Source organism: Diadema antillarum, unplaced genomic scaffold (genome assembly GCF_040938485.1).
Source record: "Diadema antillarum isolate AM-2024a unplaced genomic scaffold, OU_Dant_1.0 seq00001162_RagTag, whole genome shotgun sequence".
In the NCBI taxonomy this organism is placed as follows: Eukaryota; Metazoa; Echinodermata; class Echinoidea; order Diadematoida; family Diadematidae; genus Diadema; species Diadema antillarum.
In genome coordinates, this window is record NW_027271971.1 from 306,431 (window position 1) to 330,864 (window position 24,434).

General features: G+C 39.6%; 1 protein-coding gene across 1 annotated transcript in view; it reads right to left on the reverse strand.

Moving 5' to 3' along the window:
• Positions 1-14,511, reverse strand: part of LOC139744356 (uncharacterized) — a 28,328-nt gene extending 13,817 nt beyond the window's left edge. Inside the window, exon 1 of the mRNA XM_071654798.1 lies at positions 14,393-14,511. The gene's annotated coding sequence lies outside the window, so the exon portion shown is untranslated. The remainder of the gene's footprint in view (positions 1-14,392) is intronic.
• Positions 14,512-24,434: the final 9,923 nt, after the last annotated feature.

Consider the following 24,434-nt stretch of genomic DNA (forward strand, 5'->3'; position numbering starts at 1 on the left):
CCCCTGGAATGGGCGTGGGGTCTGTTGGGTGTTTGCATAGGTTGTGATTCTATGTTGCTGCACGCACGTCTGAATATATTTGTACATTGTATAGTGCCTTGCCAGCGTGGGAGAATTGTCTCATGCAAAGTGAGATGTTATAATGACTACATATATTTTTTTTCGATACATCACAAGTCAAAGAGAAGTGAATTAAAATAGAACATTAATAACAGAAAGAAAAAAAAAAACCACCCTGACAACTGCTATAAGTAGCAAATGGAATAAAATTGCAGAGTCAAATTTGGCATAACCTGTTGATAATATGGCAAAATCTTCGTCAGAGGCAAAAGAATAACCAGGGAGGTGGAAGAGAGACCATGAAAGGCAAACACATACGTCTGTATACAACGCAACATGCGATTTCTGGGGATGTGCTGTGGAAGCAAAAGGGGTAGGTTGCGTGTCATAAGCAGGGAACTTGCTTCCTGCGTAAGGAGCATCATGGGTGTGTAATAAATTGTGATTTTCCGTTCTTGTATATTGCAATTCTGCCACATGACACTACATGGAACTAGAATGGGCTCTATGAGCTCCCTTGCGGAGACTTCCAATACTAGCTCCCTCGTGGAGACTTTGCGAGATGCCTCGTGGAGACTTTGCGAGATGCCTCGTGGAGACGTATAGTGAGGTGCCCGCACCTCGTCAGGGGCCCGAATACCGTCACCCCGCTTAAAATTGTTTTAAGCGCACTAAACAAAAATTTATGCCCGGGACTGTGTTCAGTACGCTTGAAACTTGGCAGCGCTACCGCAACCAAGCAAAGTGTGGTGAAAGCCGAGCAGTTTTTCGCGAAAATCTGAAATTTTAATCGGAATACGTGTTGTAAGTATCACCACTGTCCCCGCACGCATCTTTTACGTGTATGTCTATGGGAGCATCACGGTCACTCGCACACGTCTTTTACGTGCTTTGTCTATGGGAGCGCGGGTGACGAGTTGCGGTCCCCTTCCTTTAATAACGCGCAACTTTATCACATCGGTCGCGTTTGACGACGATAGCTGCAAATTTTCGATGTCGATCAGTGAACTTGTGATTCCATTGTAATTTTCAGCATTTTTCCTGTATGTGAGTTGGATTTCAAAGAATTTCAGTGGCGAAATGTGATTCAAATACGCGCAAACATTAACTATGACGAGGTGCGGGTCACCCAAGTATACATGGTATATTATCTAAATTAATGTTTGATACCTTTAAGATTTACTATGTATGATTTATGTCAGTATTGTCTGGGGCAAATTATTTGTTTTATAAGGCCCCATTTTTCCTCACTCTTCTTTCTTTCAAACACAACAACAACAAAACTAAGGATAGCTAATGAGCTGTCAGCTCTCCATTTAATTATGATACATCAGGCAACACCAAAGGGACATTCCACACGATTTATATAATTTGATATCATGTAGTACATACGTCGATAGTGCCATTTGCCATAGTGGAATTTGTGGTAGAGAAAGCAATACTCTGAAAAACCCAATACATAATTCACTGAACAAGGATGATGACATAATTGGGTTCAAATACTCCAAAATTGCCGCAGTGTAATGCCATTTTACAGTACCACTTGACTAACAACTTCACCTGTGTAGAATTAATGCAGGCTTTCTCCTTTTATTCCAATCATGCATTCTTATGTAAAGCTGCAGTGTCATCATCCTCGTTCATTGTGATTTGCTATGAATTTTAAAAACATTCTTCTTCCTCACCCCAATCACCATGAATTCTGAAACTCTATACCTAGTATAACCGATATAATTATAATGTTCAAACTGTATGTGTTTCAACTTGGTCAGTTCATGTTTAATTATAACAGCAACTTTTTACCCAAAATATTTCACGACTCTTTTCATCGAAACAGTCATGTACATAACTATCCTACGCGACGATCCGACGAATTCCATCTTCCATTAATGAGAACCGTACATGCCCAAAATACATTTCTGTATACCGGACCCAGACTTTGGAATAATCTAGATAATAGCTTAAAAGATTCACCCTCATTCCTCACATTTAAATACAAATTCAGAAAACATTTATTATCTACTTATAATTCTAGATAATCTGAATTAATTGTTTTAATTTATGCTTGAGGTTTCACCTGTCCTGATGTCGCAGCACTTGGCGTGTTCTGTATGCAGACCTCTCTTCTCTCTTTTTTCTTCTTTCCTCTTCCTTCTTGTCTTTTGTTCCTCGTAGACTTGTATTGTCACCGTCTTTTCTCTTCTCGGTACTGTCTCGCGTCGTATATGTGTGTGGGTAACTGAATGTCTGTACGAGTGTGTCGTCCTTCTTATATTTTCCCGGTACACCAGTTCAATGAACACCGTCTGGGCATTAGCATTGATACTTATTTCCTATTATTGTCGAAGCCAGCGTATCTCAAAATAGCTATATTTTTACAAATGACTTAAGTAATCTACATTCAATATAAATGCTGTAAGAAAATAATAAAACAAACTTGAATAATATATTGCTTACTCATCAATTATCTAGCGATCCACTTCCTACAAGCTTAGCTTTTCAGTGGATCGCTATTTTCCAAAATTGAAGTTATGTTCTGAAAGCTCGCGAAGTATACATGTATACGCATCGTTCCTTCTGATTATTGTACATATGTTGATGTATATAATCTATTTCATATATTACATGAACCTTTTGTAAAAGTTTAGACAATATCATTTTATGATATGTATACTTTGTATTATGTTTTGATTTTCGTTGATTGGAAATAAACTATGATTGAACTTGAACTTGAAACGCAAAAGTCTGAAAATCATCGGGAAGTGTCCTTATATCGAGCTCATGGCTTCATTGTGTTTACTATACTCTCTAACCTTGATTCACTGTTGTGGGCTTTGCTCCTAAAGGCCCGAAATCACGAAGGTGGACTGGTACAAATGAAACCATGGCTTAAAACCATGGACAAAAACCATGGAGCGCCAAGTGTCGCATGGAATATTTCGTTACGAAATCAGTCATTTCGTCGATGAAATGATTATTTTGTAACGAAATGATATTTTGTAACTGAATGAACATTTCGTCCACAAAATGATAATTTCGTTAACGAAATGGTCATTTTGTCGACAGAATGACCAATTTCGTAACAAAATATTCCATGTGACACTTGGCGCTCCATGGTTTTTGTCCATGGTTTAAACCATGGTTTCATTTGTAGGGCTCACACCCATAAATATTTCCCCATAGGGATGTGTGTTAAAAATCAAATTTCAAAAAATTCTGTAAAATAGCTGGGAGAAATGAAGTGTTTCAGCTTCACTAACCTGGATAAGTTAGATGTAACCTTTCATCAATCAAATTCTCAGGGTGGATAATTCAGTTCAAATTCTGTCCAGGGGTCCGAAAAGCCAGACTACGAGTTCTTGTCACTCAAAAAATCACCCATTTTCCGTACACGTACCCAATGAAATATAGTCCCCTCAAATTCCATCAGAAAAGCTTTCATCTTCTAACCAAAATGCAATGTGTAGAGGAATTCATACTCAATATCTACAGCTATTCAGTTTCTTGCCAAACTACATCACTGATTTTTAATTAATTTTTTTCTTCATTTATTTTGGTATCTTTGGTACGAATTTGTGAAGGGGTCTCGGACATTCCATTGTATTTACGGGTGTGAGCCCTATAGGGCTCACACCCATAAATATTTCCCCATAGGGATGTGTGTTAAAAATCAAATTTCAAAAAATTCTGTAAAATAGCTGGAAGAAATGAAGTGTTTCAGCTTCACTAACCTGGATAAGTTAGATGTAACCTTTCATCAATCAAATTCTCAGGGTGGATAATTCAGTTCAAATTCTGTCCAGGGGTCCGAAAAGCCAGACTACGAGTTCTTGTCACTCAAAAAATCACCCATTTTCCGTACACGTACCCAATGAAATATAGTCCCCTCAAATTCCACCAGAAAAGCTTTCATCTTCTAACCAAAATGCAATGTGTAGAGGAATTCATACTCAATATCTACAGCTATTCAGTTTCTTGCCAAACTACATCACTGATTTTTAATTAATTTTTTTCTTCATTTATTTTGGTATCTTTGGTACGAATTTGTGAAGGGGTCTCGGACATTCCATTGTATTTACGGGTGTGAGCCCTGTACCACCTTCGTGACTTCAGGCCATAGAGTTTGATGATACAACTCTCCTCTATCATCGGGTCTAGCCTCTATTGAAAGCCCTCTGTCAAATCCAATGTAGAATTAAAGGAAACCAAAACCCAAAAAGCAATGTGGATTGAGTGAAATTAACATCATTATGAGAGCACGTCAGTGAAAGTTTGAGGAAAATCGGACAATCCATGCAGAAGTTATGAATCTTTTGGTGTTGTAATGACTGGATAAGGAGACTACTTCAGTTCATGACATCATGTGTGGACAACAATACAAAGAAAATAATATAAAGAAAATCAAACATAATGTCTTTTTCTACCTTAATGAAAGAGCAATAATTGACTTACTTCTTTCAGAAAAGCAGGGGATGGGAATGATATCACCCTTAATATGTCAGTAACAAGTTGACGGAATGTGTAATTTTCGTTAAAAAATATTTTTGTGGAATTCTTCTTTTATTTTCTTTATATTGTTGTCCACACATGACGTTATAAACTCTAGTAGTCTCCTGATCCAGTTGCTCCAACACCAAAATTCTAAAAATTAATAACTTTTGCATCGATTGTCCAATTTTCCTCAAACTCTCACTGATGTGTTCTACTAATGTTGCTGCTGTTACTCAATCCATACTGATCTTTGGGTTTTGGTTTCCTTTATGAAGCCAGCAGAAGATCGTCACGATACACGGAGCCATTCCTCGCAGTCCAATTATAAGCTGGTCTGACAAGAAAGAGTATAATCTCACAAGTGTGAAAATTAAGTTTTGATCAGAATGGGATAAAAATCGGGAAGTTATAGCTTTGTTATTTTTAGGAAACAGCTATTGAACAGTGAATATAAATGTTCCATCGTAGTGGGTTGATAATGTCGTCGACTCACAACTTGCTGTATAGGCCTAGTTTATACATAGAATCTTTAAATTTTCGTTTTTTTTTGTCCGATAGTGGTTAGGAAACAATCAATAATCCAAATATATATGAGTGATCATTATTTTTAAGTTAGTACGCCTGGAATAACATTATACTTTACACTTTTACGCAGAAAATTAGTTTCCCCCATTTTCATTGTAAACGGTAAGTGGAAAATTGCGATGTGATGGCCTCATAAAGCTTACTCATTTGCATAATTCATAACAAATACTGTTTGAGAACTGTTTGGCAAAAATTAGTGAATCTTTAAGATTTCCGAACTTCTTTACCTTTATAAGGGTTGATTTTGATCAAAATCTGTTGTGTATAGTAAAAATATATATATATCTTTTTCTTCTCAGACTAGCTGTTACTAGCCTGGAATTCCCCTTTCAGCTCTCCTTTTCCCCTCACTAAATGTCGGCGCTAAATACCGTGAAAACCTTTTGAAAAAGGGCGAGATTAAGCGTCAAGGGTAAATTCCCATCCCTTCGAAGCGCCTTGCGCCGTCGCCTTATTAGTATTGCACCTTATGCCCCAATCGTAAATTCCCCTTCCGCACTTCGACCTCTATAGCCTCCATGGTTGTAACCAAAGAGGTATATACACTGTATCTACTTCTTGGTAACTGGCTGGAGCCAGGGGAGTCGCCATGGAGACTGTTTACAGGTGGTGTTGTCATGGCGACTGATACACATTACATGGGTTATCTTCACACGAGGGTTAGGACCAAAGAGTATAGAGGCGCACGAATGGTTACACAGAAGGCTCTGGTTACACCCAAGTTCTAACACTGAGTGTTATAGGACTATAATTATGGAGCTCCAATACAAGTCGTAGCTCCATTACATGACCCATGCGGCTTTACTTATGTACACATCCGAATTATTTACCAGACATGCAGTCCACGAGAAAAACAAACTGAAAGTTCATCAACTTTTAATGAATGGACAATATAACAGTAGGATTCGTATAGGTGAAGTTTTGTACATTTCTGAAGATGACATTGGAAGACAGGTGGTGTCATAATATGTCTCCACGGTTTGTGCGCTTGTATGTGTGTGTGTAAAAAAGTAAGAAAAAGCAATCCCACCATTATCTACTACCCACAATTTTCTATTGAAAGGGAATATTATAATCTGATGCAGATCTATACAGGCGAAAGTTCGATCACTTTGGAACAGCTGTTCGTATACATAGACAAAGACTCTTTAAGACCGATCACTTATGATCAAAACAATAATCACCGTGCATAATTTGAAGATCATACTCATAACTTTCAAGTTCCAGGGAGATGTGTGGAATTACATCTTGAATAAATGTGTAGCAAGTACAACATAATCATATCACTGCTTTTCTTTAAAAAGAATAGCTATCTATACCTGGACCAGAATTTTTATGACATCATTCGTGCATATACCTTATACTAGTATTGTATTTGAAAAAAAAAGAAGATGTTATCAGATGAATGAAAGATATATTGACAACTTGTACCACTTTGAATCATGTTTTCTTTTTCTTTTTTATTTTGATGGAAATAAAGAAGCTATTAAATTGAACTGAATTATTTCCAAAGTTTGGGTTTACGCAATAAAAATCGTATTCTACAGCTTTTGTGATTCTACCAAAATGTACTTTAAAAAGTAGAAAATAAGACGGTATTTTACGTAAATGGCAGGAAGTAGACATACAAAAGTTAACTATGAACAAATGCAATTAATATATAAAAAATGTTTTAAAAACTTTCTCTAAAAGATGTGCAATTAAGGAAAATTTATGGCCATTTTCTGTATTTTAACAAAATTTATATGAATTGTTTAGAAACCAGAGGTGGTCATCAGAAATTTGATTTCCCTGGAAAAAAAAGAATGACAGATATTTGAGAGGTCTAACCTCAACAGTTATCGGAAATTTTGGAGAATTTAAATACAGTAGGGCCTATATGATCAGTATATACTTTTTAGTATTACTTTATGTTTACTAGATTTTTTTTCCGTTGTTCATATCGGAGATTGTTTTGTCGTAACCGTTTGTTTCTGTTCAGTTTTGTCGATAACGAACATAGCACTGCAACATACATGTAAATGTACCTCCATGCACAACTACAGGAACAACAACTTCTACATTATCTCTCTCTCTCACACACACACATACCGATGTACACACAGAGTTCTTAAAATAGAGTGCATTAATAATATATCTATTAAGTCCTTTTTTCAAAACTTTGGTCTTTGCAAGTCTCTCAACACGCTCGGGATTTCCACGGGTTTGTTCGTTTGTATAATTCCCATCTGAAAAGATGGAATCCCATATGGTATCCCATATCCAGTTGCACTAACTGGTTTCCATGGGGTCCAGTTGGATGTGAGGCGGGACCACTTTACCGGGTTAAACGCCCTGCTCTTTGCGATGAGTTGTTACTTCCTCACACACGGGACCGCCATTTTACGTCCTAGCCAGTGGACATAGTGTTTTTGCCTTTAACTATAGAGGGGACGGTATACACACAACATTGCAGTTGATTTAGCTTAAAAAAATTACAACACCAACAACAAAATATCATAGTGCAAAAAATCACAACCAAACCAGTGCTAAATATGGGCGAAATAGATGGGAACGAATTCCTCCTTAAAGCTCCCCACCCTCTCATTAATCATCAATTTAGTTAGACTGAAACAAATAAACAAACAAACAAAACAATAATCATCGTACATGATATCTGAAGATCATACTCATAACTTTCAACTTCCAGGGAGATGCGTGGAATTACACCTTGAATATGTGTAGCAAGTGTAACATAATCATATTACTGCTTTTCTATTAAAAGAATTGCGATCTATACCGGAATTCACTCATCAGAGTATAACATCAGCGTTCTTTTGAATAATATAGAAACATTCTCATTTCATTTCATTTCATTTCCGACAGATGTATCATTTATCAATTCCGCACAATATGAATTATGATCTAGAAAATGAAACCAACATTTTTTTTCTTTCCCCAGAGCACTGTCTTGTTCTCGACCGCAATGAAGTGCATTCTTTCTCTATCTTCTTATTAGTCTTCACACACAAAAAAAACCTGAACAAACAAACTTCACCAGTTAATCGCTGTCTGCTGGGCAAATATGCCGCAAATATAATACCAAGCATGTGATATCCCGCAAGAGGACACATAACGTGCTCTATACATTCTTCTTGTATGTCACAATGTGCCTGGTTGATCGTGTTTGCTGACTGGGATCCTATTGCCATCACCTTGAGCGAATCACGAGGGGTCGGCATGATTCGCCCGCTTCATGCCCTTGTGTGGATATGCATAGGTGGGTGGTTGAAAAGAAATTTTACTATAGAGAGGCAAATTTACTATAGAGAGGAATTTTACTATTAAGAGGTATGAAAAATTAAGCACGCTGCACACCCTCTCTGTTTAGTGTGCACATGCTGCAAATGGCTTGGCGAGGATTAACGGGCAGACACGATACTTGTAATGCTTGAACACCAAATGACTTTTATAACAAACTTGTTTCCCATGAAAGCTCTTTTTTAAAACGCTCTGGACAAGGGTGTGGGACCCCTACCTCCATGCTGTGAAAAAACACTGGTCTCCATTCAATAATGTACAACAAATTGACAACACCGATCGTTTTTATTTTTCCCCCTACTCTCAGTAGGCCTATCGTCATATTCATATTCATGGACCATGTAAAAGCAGAAACATTCGAAGCATGACACTTTTCGTGAGTTGGAGCCGACGGCCTATTTTAACGGGCGTGAAACTTTGCCGCTTTGTTAAATAAAAGAAAAACAAACCAACAACAACAACAACAAAAATGCCATGAATTAGTCTGTTTGTTAGCAATCGTAATTGATTACTTCTATTTCTATTTTTACTATTCATATCCTACATCAATCACGTTTCGTATAATATTTAACTTGAGATAAACAGTTTTCGCTCTGGTCATGAATGCCCTAGTTAGTCTCAGAAGTAGTCATTACGATTTGAACCCTAGAAGATTGTGTGCTCGCCTACCTCATATCACGGTCCTATATGAATCAGAAGTGCTGGGAAGTATAGAGCAGCGCGAGTAATTAGAACTCCCGTCTCTGTGGATCTCCCTTGCTGTGCTGCAGAAGTGCTCTAATACAGACAATGTTCTAATGTGCCAAAAAAATCGCACACACCACTGTTATTGATAAGTGTTATGTAGGCAAAACATCGAGCATTCTCCTGCTCTATGTGCGCCCTCTACCGTTGGCTATATAATCTCTTCCTTGCAGACGAAGCATCCTCATTTGGCAGATACTATATCGTTTATGAAAACTTGTAAGACGTGTGCAAAGTTGAGGATTGGGCATAAAAGTGCCTCCAACAAAAATCCTGAAAATACACCGACTACACAATTTCATTGGATAATATCGATTATTGTGATGGGTTGTATTTTTTTCTTTAATAGTTTAATCTATTCTTTTCATTTCACGATATGTGTCCTTGAGAACGATGCATTCTCATTCGTTTCTGCAACTTTAAAAAAAAAATCTTTTTCACAAACAAGTTTTTACGAGCAAAACACTTATTCAAGACATAACGAAACTAAGAGCGCATTTTGACATCGTAATGAAGATTAGTATAACATGACCACATGCTTATAATAAACTGGTATAGCACATACAGGAAATATGACATGTCATCCTATCAAAGTCGGAACAATGAAGACGCTGTCAATGAAATCTTTTGCTACCTAGAATAACACCCAATAAATCTCCATAGCAAGTTTGAATAAAATACGACAAGAACTGTGGCTGATAGACTATTGAGCACATAAAAGAAATGTGACATGGTAGCCAAGTCGGAACACTGAGGGCGCTATCATCACAAACTGTTGTGTCTTACGTGTAGAATGACCACTTTTCAATTCAATTCAATTCAATTTCAATTTATTTGTTCAATTCCACCAAGAATAACAAATTACAACAATTGTAATACACCTTGGGCGAAGACAAAAATCAATGATTAGACAATCATGACAGATAACTGATAAGAGACTTAACATATTTATACATCAGGTAGAAAAGACCATCCATACATCTGGTACACCTCCTCATCAAGTTTGAAATAGAATATACATGAATATGTTAACAATGCAGTTTAATTGAAAAAATGGGCATATTTGCAAATTTTGACCCAAGGATGACCTTTAACCCTGTAAAAGGTACAACAGTGGGGGCAGCATTGCCGATAGGTACGCAGAGAGAAGGCTCTGTAGGTACGGGGGGCGCACGCACCCACCCCCAATTTCATTTAATTTCATTATCAGTTCAATAAATCTTTTGAATATAGTTTGAATCTTTAAATTTCAGATTTACAAACAAATCCTAGGCCTATATCATTTTATTATGTCAGTATCAAGTGGATGGAATGTGTAATTTTCATGAAAAAGGAATTTTTGTGGAACTTCCTTTATATTTTCTTTATATTGTTGTCCACACATGACGTCATAAACTCTAGTAGTTTCCTCATCCAGCGGTTCCAACAACATACTCGCGGGTGTACGAAGTTTGTGTGGGAAATAACGGGGTATGAACACAATTTACAACCTCCCCCCCCCCCCCCCCAGAATATCATCTACGTGAATTTCGAAATTTTGTTCTCCCCTTCTCCTCACTCCTTTTACGTTGGCCATATTGACAGGTAGAGAGAGAGAGAGAGAGAGAGAGGGAGGGAGAGAGAGAGGGAGAGAGAGAGGGAGAGAGAGGGGGGGGGGGGGGGGGGGAGAGGAAACAAATTATGGGAAGAGAGTAACTTACAATAAACAATTCCTTATACCGATCTTAAAATATTCCTCTGTAACCAGCAGACAACTAAACATAATGGACAAGAGTTTGATTTCAAAATGTGCCAACTCCATTCCAAATATTCGAATATGAAATGAAGCATGGTTGATCTGAAATTCCACAGTGATACAGAGGAATGTGTATGTCTGATATATAATACATACGTATACAGAAAAAAAAAATACGGAAATGCAATGTCGTAACGAACGCAGCAGTAGATTTATGCTCTGCTATCAAATATCAAAGTTACCCCACCTACGGTGACTAACAGTATGACCCCGAAGTGAATAATTATTGTCTCAATCTCTGCAGACAAAGGACAAACTGGGAGGGGGGGGGGGGGTGCTTGCGAAATGAGAGAAAAAAGATTATCTAGTGGATTATGCAATGGGTTAGGTGCACTGCTAGTCAGGGTATGCATAATCACGATTGCAAATAGGTTTACTGAAAACCCCCAGTTTTCTAAACAGAAAACAGCGCCAAGACAGAACAGATCTACAAAATTTAAAAAAAAAATTGGAATCCCATTGTCTTTGCTCAATTTTCCAATAATAAATTCAAATATTATCAGTTTTGTTCAAAGGCCTCACGATGTTTGATACAAAATATTAAAGTTAATGACCATTATCTTTCAGTTCGCTCTCCAAAATGTAAACAGATTATCATATTAAACACCACATTTAGTTCCTACTGAGATCTATGGCAAAATAACAAGTCCTTCTGAAATGTTTGTTTTTCTTTTGTCCTGATGTTACTTGCAGTATAGGCATACAGCATATTTTAAAGAAACGTTGAAGTTAATCCCTCCGATTATTATATACACCTGTTTGCTTTGTATGTTTCATATGTATGGATGTATGGATGTATGGATGTATGTTATTGTTGTTATTATTTTTTCCAGCGTCTCTTAATTTTCTACCTGTTCGCCCGCATTTGGTATCAGGCCTATCATAAAGTCGTCCTTTCTAATACCTAAAACTTCTGAGGTACCATATTCGGGGCCTATAGGTCTTCAACATCTAAAGTGTGTTCCTTTTCCCTCTTTTTATTGTGTGAAAGGGAATCAGCCCCGTTTCTATGGCAACTTAATACTAAAGCAGACAAAAATAATAGAAAATGCATGTTTATTTACTTCCTTTAAAAAAATCTTGTTCTAGGTTAAATGACTTAGGATGGTGTGTTTTAATGTCTACTTGGATGTATTGCGTGGTGTTCTGTTCCATGTTCATAGATATATCACTGTAATATGGTTGTTGCACTAGGCCTATATTACGGTAACATATAATAATGATAAATAATAGTTAGTGAGAAAAATACCGATTGTGTCTGAATAAAATTCTAGACTCTACAAGTTATAATGTGTGAACTCGGTGTGTGAAGTGTTTTGAGATTATAATCAGTCAAATTTGTTTATATCGTGCTATGAGAACTGCCCCCACAACACACTCCCCCCTCCCAAAAAAAAAACCACCAACAACAAACAAATAAACACAAAAAAAAAACAAAAAAAAAAAAAAAAAACAAAACAAAAAAACAAACAAAGCGAAACAAAAACAAAACAAAACCGCCGGCACCGCCACTTTGACACTTGAATTGGGAACGCCAGATCTGGTCAGATCTGACCACCATAGGCAGGCCAATTAGTACCCCACAATCCAGCAAATATAGAGCCTACACTTGCAGGGGCTGATCTAGGAATTCCGTAAAGGGGAGGGGGGGGGGGGGGGGGCCTTTACAAAATTACAGGGGAGCACATGCCCCGGCACCATTTTTCTTTGTATTTACTTCGTTTAAAAAAAAAAAAATAATAATAACACAATAAAGAGGGGGCGCGCGCCCGGTGCGCCCCTCTATGGATCCGCCACTGACTAAACTGTCTGTGGGAGCATGGACCCTATGGTGGGAGCAAGCGTATTCGTGAGTTGTACCTCTGTCAGCCGTTGTCAACCAAATGTTCATGCTTTTATTGTGTTTATGAAATATAACATAAAGATCGAGTATTATCAAATAGCACATAGAAACGAAATAACTTAATAATGCCCACTTCAAGAAGTGGTCCTTCTCAATACACGATGTAAATCAAGTCTGACCTCAACCTTAGTTTGTTTAGCTTTCACATGTTAATACTATATAGCCACTAAACTACATATATTATGTTTCATTTTACAATTCTCATGTGTTACTACTCTTGTGCTTCAATCCTTTTGTTAGAAACTGTGCACTATTTTTGTAAATATGTTACTTATCATTCTTCTTGTATCATTATATGTTATACACTGTATATAATAAAAACAAAAAGATAAAAAAAACCAATTTTATTCGATAATTATAGCAATCACCATTTCAATTCATTTTCATTTAGTTTATATTCCTAAATTTGCGGAAGTGGTATAATTGCAAAACTCATTTGAGTCCTTCACACTGGCCTTTTAGGGATCAACGCCACGGGAACTTTTTATCACAAGAAGGCACATCCAGCACTTACCCGGTCAACTGGAACATTGGGCAAGATGCTCAGAGGTGAAAATCAAAATAAATGGCATCGTTTCACATGGCGGTAAATATCCACACCTTCCCGTATCAGATTAAATGTGCTACACCTTGTATCGAAATCGCTCATCTTGTTTGCGGATCGGCGTTTGACAAAAATCTCCTCGCCGTGCCGTGGAAGTACACTCCCGAGGTTCACGTATCACGCATGCGACACAACGTGTGAGGAGGATTGCCGCTGCCCTTCTCTTGACGACGGTCACGACGGTGAGTCGAAATACATGTTGTGTACAATAACTGTACTCTTCCTACTTTTTTGTTTTCTTTTGTCACACTTACGCTAAGTGATAGACTTTGACTGCGACTTCCATGGTACCTCGACTGATGGTAAAGCGGCGGCAATATACTAGTTCATATGAGGTGAATCTACTGCATTTCATGACAAACGTAATACAACCGAGAGCCTGGCGTAATCCGAATGGTATAAGCCTTATCTTATGGATAGATTGCAGACGACATAGACGTCTACCCTCAACGCAGATTTACTGCGATTTGCTCAGCGCCACATCAATCTGCTAGCGGGCGAGGCGTTGAGTTTCACAACGCGGCGTTTGCCCTGCCTGGCTGGGATAAACGATGCTGAAAGTCTGTATAAGCCGCAGTGTCCAGCTGTGAGCGGTTTAGACCTACGATACTCATCTGAGTGGCTAGCAGCTAATGTGCATGTGCTGTGATTTTTGCATTAGTGGAGCATAAAATAATGTATTGATTTTAAAGAGATTAGATTCACAGGCGTAGTAGTCAGCTAAATCTTTGGCTAAAACTCTACACAGGTCACAGGTAAACTACCCTATATTCCCATACCCTAACTGCGACAGCCGGCAGTGTGGCGGCTGCGCCGTGCTCCCATAAAAGATCTTCATGTTGAACAAACGGGTGCCTTTGCGGCGCTATATTTCCTTAATTTTTCAACAGAAACTACTAGGAATACTTACATGGGTCGATGAAACCTAAATGACTATCATCGGCGACTGTTTGATGCATTTCATTGCTTGTGATGCACAAAATGATGTCCTATAAGCAGCTCACCGATGTTCACAGAATTCACAATCACTTGCACAAGCGCACAGAATACTTGAACTATAACATAAGTGAAACTGCGGGGAAGCCGCCAGGACCGCGCCTGGCGGCGCGGTCTCCGGGGCTACCCATACCCATACAAGTGCAACTAAGCATATAGATTATTGTCAATAATAAATCATGCTAGAGTCTATTAAGTATGTATTGAGTGGTTGATATGCTAGCATCTTTACCAGTCCAGCCCCATCCAGGGGCTGTGCGCTCCATTTAATAGGCCCTATACACTTCACAATTTGGGTTAGTCGCTGTTGTCTCTTTTATACGAAGCTCTCATTCAATTTTCTCCATGCTTGATGTGTTCTGCGGTCATATGGCGGACAGAAAAGGGCTTTACCCCTATGGATTGTCACAATATATTCAAATGCTCTTCTGCCATTCATGAAGTCAAAAGTTCAGTATTTGGAGATGGTGGGATACAGCATTTAAAAAAAAAAATACTGCCTACCCAGGGATGCCAAGTTCAAAACAATTCTATGAGTGAGATTTTCATGATTCGGCATCTCGACATGCGAATGAGCGCGCGAGCGATGGTGTGGGAGGGGGGTTTCCCTGTGGCCTCCCACTGTAGGGAGCTTTGTCAATTTTTAGCTCTTCATGGTGTGATCAGGTGCATACTTATGTGACTTTTTTTTTTACTTATTTTGAAAGACAAAAGGGAATTTACCTTCATTTGTAACTATCACTTTAATCTTTTGAGCTATGCTCATTATTATAGGCCCAAGTTGCAGACTTCTCCCGATGAGTGAGAAAAATGGGTGCCATGCGTGAGATCGTGAGTGAGATGGCCCCTAAATGCTTGAGTCTCACACAGAATGCGTGAGACTTGGTAGCTCTGCCTACCAGCAAGAGAAATACAACAACAACAATACAAAACAATGTGTACACGCCATGAGGTGGAAACTGGATTACTAAGCAAGCACATCAGTAAATCGAGTGAAAATAGAGAGCTTTTTAGCATAGTCCTTTTTAGAGCCCAGTCTAGGGACATTTTTGTTTACACTGTATTAAACTGCAGGTATGAAACCTTTGTATAAGCACATAAGTCTTTAATCTAGGCTACCATCAAGGCTATCCTCTGTATGCTAAATCAACTGTATCTAATGTTCCACTCTCAAGTTCTCTTCTAGACAAGGCTCTTGTCCCTTTTTTGTGTCCTATCCTTTTTATGTTGCCCTCTTGTGTTCAATAACTGCATTATAAGCCTATCGCACCATGTGGCGTATGAATCATTGGTAAAGGGTTCATGACCAGCCCACAAATCGCGACACCCCACTAATTGCTACCCCACAATCTATGGGCCCTTTCTGATATTGAGTTACAGAGGGCGGTTTACTGTTGATAATTGGGGGGGGGGGGGGGGGGGGAATACCACCCAGGCAGCGGGTTAGTTCTCTTTTATGCCAGCTGCTATTAAAGAGGAAGGAATGAAAGACTTGGAAATACATGTATCACTCACAGTGCAGTAAATGTGAATTGACAGGCTGCACCTTTGTCCTCTTGCTTTGTTAACCCCACTCCTCCCTCTCTTTTGTCTGCCTTGGTCTTCCTCTCCCTGTTCTCTTCCCCCTTCATCCAGCTCCTTTTCTCAATCCTTTCTTGCTCCACGTTCTTCATTTAGTTTTTCATTCTCCTCCCTTGCCCTCCTCAAGCTCTTATTAGCCCCACTCCTTTCTTTTGTCTACCCTGGTCTCCCCCTCCCCCATCTCATTTTTTTCTCTTCTATTCCCCTTCCTTCTCCCTTTCTTGCTCTACCTTCCCCTCTCGGTCTTTCATCCTCTCTTGCTCTCCTTTCTTGTTCTTATTAGCCCCACTCCTCTCTTTTTTTTTCTCCCGTCTCCTCCTCCATGTTTCCATCTGCTCTCTTCAACCCTTTCTTCATACCCCTCCCTTTCTATCTTCCTTTCTTGCTCCACCTTCTCCCTAATGTTTTTATTCTATTTCCTTGCCTTCATCTTGCTCTTGTTAACCCCACTCCTGTCTTTTGTCTTCCCTGGTCTCACCCCTCCCCCATCTCCATCCTGTTCTCCTCTAGTCCCCTCCCTTCTCCCTTTCTTGCTCCACCTTCCTCTTCTTTTTTTTTTAAATTCTCCTTCCTTGCCCCCTCTTGAGGGCTTTTTACACTTGTAAATTTTTGCTTAGTCCCGTACCAACGGTGGGGCTAAGGGGGGGGGGGGGCCTTAGCCCCACCGTTGGTACGGGACTATCCTTTGCCCACTTTCTGTTTACACTCGTTTTTGCCAAAGTGGGCTAGCCCCACCAATAATCCCGTACTATCTGGCCCTGCAAAATAGCAGGGTTAGCACCGCAATTGCGGTGCCAAGCAAGTGAGTGTGAACAGAACGAACAAATAATCCGGGGCTAAGCGACGGAGACGAAGTCCGACCCCCACTGACCAATCAGAAACGAGGTAATCAAGTGCTGCCGGTGTGTATGTGTACAGTGCACAGCGTAATCATGAATATTTATGTGGTTTGGAAAGTACTGGACTAAGAAATACGAGTGTAAAAGGGTCAATTTTCTCCTTAGCCCCGGACAAGAGCTTAGTACGGGACTAATTGGTGAGTGTAAAAAGCTGAAAAAAATTGGTACGGGACTAACGATATTCCTGGGTCAGAGAAAGTACGGGGTTTAGAAACACAAGTGTAAAAAGGGCTTTGCTCTTTTAAAACCCCATTCCTATCTTTTGTCTACCCTGGTCTCACCCCTTCCCTGTCTCCATCTGTTTTCTTCTTTTCCCCCTCCCTCCTCACTTTCTTGCTCCACCTTCCCCCTCTTGTTTTTATTCCCCTCCCTTGCCCTCTAGCTCTTATTAGCCCCACTCCTATCTTTGTCTCCCTTGGTCTCCCCCTCTATGTTCCAATCTGTTATCTTCTAACCTCCTCCACCTTTACCTCCTCCCTTTCTCTCTCCCTTTCTTGCTCCACCTCCTCTTGTTTTTCATTTTCCTTCCTTGCCCTCCTTGAGCTCTTGTTAGCCCCACTCTAATCTTTGTCTCCCCTGGTCTCCCCCTCTATGTTTCCATCTGCTCTCTCCAATCCCCCTTTATCCCCTCCCTTTCTATCTTCCTTTCTTGCTCCATCTTCCCCCTCATGTTTTATTATATTCCCTTGCCTTCCTCATGCTCTTGTTAACCCCTCTCCTGCCTTTGTCTACCCTGCTCTCCCCCTCCCCCCATCTCCATCTGTTCTCCTCTATTCCCCCTCCCTTCTCCCTTTTATTGCTGCACCTTCCCCCTCATTTTCATTCTCCTTCCTTGCCCCCTCTTTCTCATGTTAACCCCACTCCTGTCTTTTGTCTCCCCCATCTCCCCCTCTATGTCCCCATCTGTTCTCTTCTACTCCCTTCAATACCCCTCCCTTTTTCTCTCCCTTTCTTGCTCCACCTTTGACCCCCCTCTTGTTTTTCATTCTCCCTGATTACCCTCCCCTCGCTCTTGTTAACCCCACTCCTCTTTTTTGTTTACCATGGTCCCACCTCCCCTGTGTCTCTATCTGTTCTCTTCTAACCCCCCTCATCCTCCTCCCTTCTCCCTTTCTTTCTCCACCTTCCTATGGATCTTCTTAAATGTTTATTCTCCTTCCTTGCCCTACTCCTTTATTTGTCTCCCCCCCCCCCCCTTGTACGGTCCATATCTGTTCTCTTCTATCCACCCCCTTCATCCCCTTTATCTTTCCCTTTCTTGCTCCACCTTCTTCCTCTTGTTTTTCATTATCCTCCCTTGCCGTCCTCTAGATCTTATTAACCCCACTCCTCTCTTTTATATTGTTTCCCCTGGTCCCTCCAACCCCCCCCCCATCTCCATCTGTTCTCTTCTACTCTCCTTTACCCCTCCCTTTCTCTCTCACTTTCTTGCTCCGCCACTTGATTTTCACTGCCCTCCTTTGCCCCAGTCCTTTTGCTTTTGTCCCCACCCCTATGCATCCTTTTGTTTTCTCCCTTGTCTCCATCTGTTCCCTTCTATCTCCTCTTCATCGCTCTTTCCTCTACCACCCCTCTGTATTCCTCTCTCTTACTTTTCTTTCATATACAATAGGTGGTTTCCAAACTTTTTGCTTGCCCTATTTGTTCAGCCATTATAATTATTTTTTCGTGTTGCTCCGAAACATTTGCCCGACTTTGATTTTCACTCGCCCTGGGCAATTTGGTGAGTGCAAATGTGTACAAATAGCACCTTGATAAGTGCACATCACTGGCACAGAGCTTGACAATCATTGTAGGTAGGGTTGTAGATACTCTCAAGTACAGTCTGAGCCTTATTGTTGAACATACAGTGTAGCAGAGCATGGGTAGGAGTAAGTTCAATTTTTAGCCAAACTCACACAGCTATGGTATATTGTAGATTGGGAAAAATTATTGAAAACTCAAGATTTTGCAAAGGAAGGTCCCCAGGGCTGAAGATCTGCCAAAACAGGGAGTGTTTCCGCTGTTTGTGTTCTAGCTGCACCTGTTGTTGGGGGATTTCCACCTCCTTGGTTCCATCAAGGAGCTAGGAGGGGGGGGGGGGGTGGCTGGTCAGAAGAAAGCACTCAATGTGCTGAAGACATCATTTTCTTTCCAAATTTCCTTTACAAGTTTATTGCTATGAAATCCATGTAGCCCAGCATGTGGGATGGGATGGGGGGGGGGGGGGGGGGTGATACATACCATGATGTACATGTTGCTACTCGATGGTAAGAAAAGGATGGTATATAGTTTTGGCGGAGATGAGGATTGGGCTTTTAACTTTTTGCAAGATACAAAAAAACACTCCATGCAATGTACAGAGCATACCATTCTAAGAGGAATTCAAAGTTTATTTGAGGAAAATCTGTTTTTGGAATGACTGAGACATTTGAAAACAAAGTAAAACAAAGTGACCGTCATAAAAGGTGGGTCCCAACTTTTATTAGGATTGCTCTGTTTTGGGTATGTCAGCCATTTCAAACCGATTTTCATCAAATAAATATTGCATTCCTCTTGGAATTACATGCTATTTCATACATATTTCCATCAAAGGTTCCTCATTTTCTCACCCAAAAATGTTAGAAACCTGAAGTTGGGTCATAACCAAAACTATATTGTATACAACCCCTGTAAACAGAGGCTGGCATAGATTTTATGTGGTGCCATGTTGTGGGTATATTGACCAGAATGTGGCTCCTACTATCTAACCATGTCCAGTAATCTATTGACATGGCCAAATGAAAAATGGAAGGTCGCAAGGGAGGGAACATCATGTCATATGATGCCAGTATATGAGATCAATACTGTGGCCTATGTTGAGGTCAAGAATGTACCAGTAGCCACTTTAAGCTACAACAAGAGGTAGAATTACCATGACAACAAATTTGATGCCCATATCCTATTGCCTTCTACCTGTGGTAGGTGAATTAATGGCAATATGTAGTGTGTAGATGTAGTATAACTATAAAGACTTCTTGCAACAGTTGGATGTGGTATTCTCTCAACGTACATGTATTGTAGTACATTTTGGAAGTGATTTCTTGATAAACAACTTTTTGTTTGTTTGTTTGGTTGTTTGTTTATAAGATAAGTCTATTGCTCATCAATCAGCTGTGCTTATTTCACAAGCAATACTTTTTTTTCTATTTTTAAACATGCCACATTCAAGTTGATTTTCCTGAACTACAATCTGTACAGGCATCCTACAAGTGTATAAACACATTTCATTCAGTATGTGGTCATCAAATAGCACAACAACAATAAAGAGTACATTGTTCAGTTCTTAACAGAGTGTAAAATGTGGAAATTAGATTTCATGTGATTCTTATTTACATCAGTCAGACAAGCTTTAATAGGCTATCATTTATTCTGAGATAAAGAAGAAATGAAAACAGAATTGAATAGGGAAGCAGTGTTTGTAAGACATCATCAAAACTATTCAACACCAGTGTTATGAATTGAAATAATATTGAGATGCTGTTGCTTTAATAGGGAGTAAAATCATGGACTACACTGTATTAATCCTGAGGTTGCTGATTTGAGTCTGCAATTAGTAGCTGGTGTGCCATTTCAGGCAAGACACTTTATGCTATTAAAAATTGCATATAGTCTATACAGGACCAGGAGTATAGGAGACTCAAAGCTGAAGTACCCATGACTGCTTGCCTACACACACCCATTGCTTTCTCGGCAGCCACACAAAACAAATCATAATTCAATCAAATTCAATATCAAATTCTCAACAATGCTACCCCATTCTCCTATTGTACTCCGCCTCCACAGTTTGCACAGTAGATAAAATGACCGTAGGTATGCCTACTACTATTCATTCCCACAGCACTGCTGAGCGTGCTGCCTATTGGCTGATGACTGGTGTAACATATCTGCGTGAAACGAAAACCGAGAGGCTAGTGAATATCAAACGCCACAGCTCCCTCTATCATAACCACATCGACACTGTTTTGTTGGAGGAGTATGAATGACCTCCTTGGTTGTATACATGCACACAAGAAACTTGGGGGTATACAAGTCATCTTACCTGGAATATTCATGCCCTGTACACTTCCTCATGAGCTACATGAAAGCAGCTCTCTTTTTGTGGTGAGGTTGATAGCCAGTATGTCACCTCCTCGTCCTCCTCCTCTTCCAGCCTGCAGTGATTCTCTCCGCCACCTCCCTGCCCGGCCCCTCCACAAAGACCGGGAGTGCTGATAGCATTTAGGGATAGGGGAAAACAGCATGGATGGATCTGGGATGTGAAGTCCTGTGTAGAGCCCCGAGGAGACAGCTGTGTTTTACTGCGGCAGATTAAAACCACTCAACCGCTCTGTACGGGTAGCTTTTAATATGGACCTACCAGGGTCCACATGCTTTTATCAAGGAGAGAGCCCCTCCCCTCCCTCTTTACCAGATTCACAAAGGCTTACTTTCAGTCACACATGCCTGAAACACATTTTATAAATGTGGTGAGGATAATGCAGTGTTCAGTCTCTGAACTGCCACCTCTTATCTGACCCCCCACTGACCTCTAACCTGCTCACCTCTAATAACTGAGGTCATGAACTCTGTTACCAGTCAATCAAATGAGAAACTTGACATATGCTTAGACTATAGGCCTAATATCATAGATGCCAAGTTTAAAATCTTTTTATGAGCGAAATTTTTGTGACTCGGCATATCGGCGCGCACACATGTGTGTGAGCAAGGGAGCAAAGCGACTAGCTGAGCGAAGGGAAGGTGTGGGAGGGGGGTGTCTGCCCTCCCATGGTTGGGAGCTTTTTCAGTTTTTAGCTCTTAATGGTGCAAGCTGGTGCATACCAAGTGCATACTTTTTACTTATTTTGAAAGACAAAAGTGAAATATGCCTTCAATTGCATGCAACTCTCACTTTAAACCTTTAAGCTATGCTCCTAATGCGTGAGAAAAATGGGTGCCATGCGTGAGATTGTGAGACAGACCCTAAATGCTTGAGTCTCACTCACAATGCGTGAGACTTGGTAGCTCTGTAATATGCAGTAGTTTGTTATGTACATGTACATGTATGCACACACAATTTATGAATACAAGGTTGAAATATGATCAGCTTTAAATCTCAACTCCCCAGGTCCATGCACATGGTAGTGTTATCAGATTTTTGAATCGTGATGAAAAAAAAAAATCAGTTTATTTGCCACTGTTTTCACACGGCACCCGAATAAATAATCTAGCAGTAGGAGATTTAAGTGATTGAAATCTCCAAACTGCAAATGCCTGAACAAAGACTGCCAGAACATGGCCCTAAGGCTGCGTTCACATAGAAGTATACTATTCGGGAATTCGGGCTCGTTTTTCGAGGGCACGCGAATAGCTTGAATCGAACGATAGGATTTCCTCACACCGGTTCACATAAGAGGGCACTATTCGAAAGTACCAAATAGCTGCGAAAAGTATAGCAAAGTGGGAATCGAGCTTGTTCGATTTTCTTGCAGCGTATACCGTCTCTCGTTTATGAAATAATGACAATTTTGGTATGGATTTGCACTTTAGCAAAAATAAGCATGCAGACTGACATTCTGATGCAGTTTAGAAATTGTTAATAAGATTTGCTGGGATGTAGGAGGAAGAAATCCTCACTGCATGGGATGGTGAGTTGACGGTGCGGGTGATGGTGTATTCGGTGCTCGAATAGCGAATAGCGAATAGCGAATAGCGAATACCGAATACTTCTATGTGAACGCAGCCTGATGGGCACCCTTCATATACGGTAAAACAAGGAATGTTTGCTTGCATTTTAAGTTCGCGAATTTCGCAAGAGCCAAGATTCATGAAATTAAAATGCACGCAAAAGTTCTTGTCTGCGCTATATACATTGAATGTTAGAGGCAACTTGCAAATATTTCATGCCACAAAAAAAGATGTCGGATCCAATTTGCAAAAATTTCATTCCGCAAAAATTGTGTCTTACAGTAGTGTGTGGAACTAGTGCTATGGCAAGCTGCATAATGGGATACGAGAAAAAAAAAATGGAAGTCTATTTGCTTGCTATTCTCATACACTGCACAAAGCAAATTATAGGGTTTTAAAGAATCAATGTGGACTGTTTTTTAGCTTTGCGATGCAGGGTCTGATTAGTTCACAATCAATTATTAGTGTGTTTGTTTTGTTTGTTTGTTTTTTATTGTTCCATATTCCACATTTCAACAGATACATAAAACATAAACATCACAATACAAAAGCATGGATGAATTGTCAAGTACAGCTTATAAGACAATAAAACATGTGAAATATGAGGAATCTACATAGAAGCATTGCTTGTAGGGTGTAGATTCCCAGATGCGGATGTGAGATTATTTCTTACTTGGTGTATGTAATTAAATTAGTAATTTAAATTATGTAATTAAATTAGTTGTGTCCACAGATGATTAGAATTTATCATTTTCGCATTGTAGAATTTATTTTTGCAAACTATCACATCTGAATGTTATGAATGGTCCTAGGGTTAATACTGTTCAGACTTCTCACAATGAATTCAATTCAAGTTTGATTTATTTTGAATTTTCTGTATTGAACATATTACCAATGAAATATAGTTCTTTAAACAAAAAATCAATAGGGCACCATCAGATTGAAAATAAAGATAGGGAATATGAAATGACTTAGAAGTAGCCATATCATCCTTAATATTGTTGGTCTGTATTATTTTTTTTTTCATTTGTGGTCTGTTTGCTGTGACTTGAGGAGGATGCATATTTTTCATCATCATTTATTTGTCATATCAGCCAATTGTGCGCTGAATACTGAACTGCATTATTTTGTATACATTTGGTAGCAATCATTCCTTTGATTTTAAAGGGAATAGTGCTATGAATGTACACTGGGAAAATGTATTACATGATGAACTGACATAAGTAATTGATCATTTACATCCTTGTGGAAAAACAAAAATGTTACCATCGCACAGTGTGTACAGTAATACATGCACACACAGTTCGTACACCCTTAGCAACACTTTTGCATAATTTACGAATTGTTGCCGACTGATGCTTCATTACCTAATGCCCGATGAAACCCTTCATTACATCCCGACAAAAAGTCCCCTCGGTCATGTGATTAACTGTGAAATTACACCTATTCTCGCGTCAGACCCGCAGCCAGTGGAACATCCCTGGCGTCGCCCGTGGCAACACTCCCCTTGAAAATGCACGGTCGCATTGTCATATGCGGTGAACCTGTGTGAGCGGCGCATGCAGTCTATGCACTGACTTGCAAGTGTAGGCTTGAATGCCCAGACCCTAATGCTTGCAGACTTAATGCAATGTGTACATGTTTTTATTCATCTAATATATTTATTTATTTGTTTTCTATCCAGATTTATGCATTATGATAGCAGAACTTTGAATGATGTTTCTTCAGAAATAGAAATGTTCTGACATTTTCTGAAAATGATTAAAAAGTCATCAAAACTATGCTTTGGCC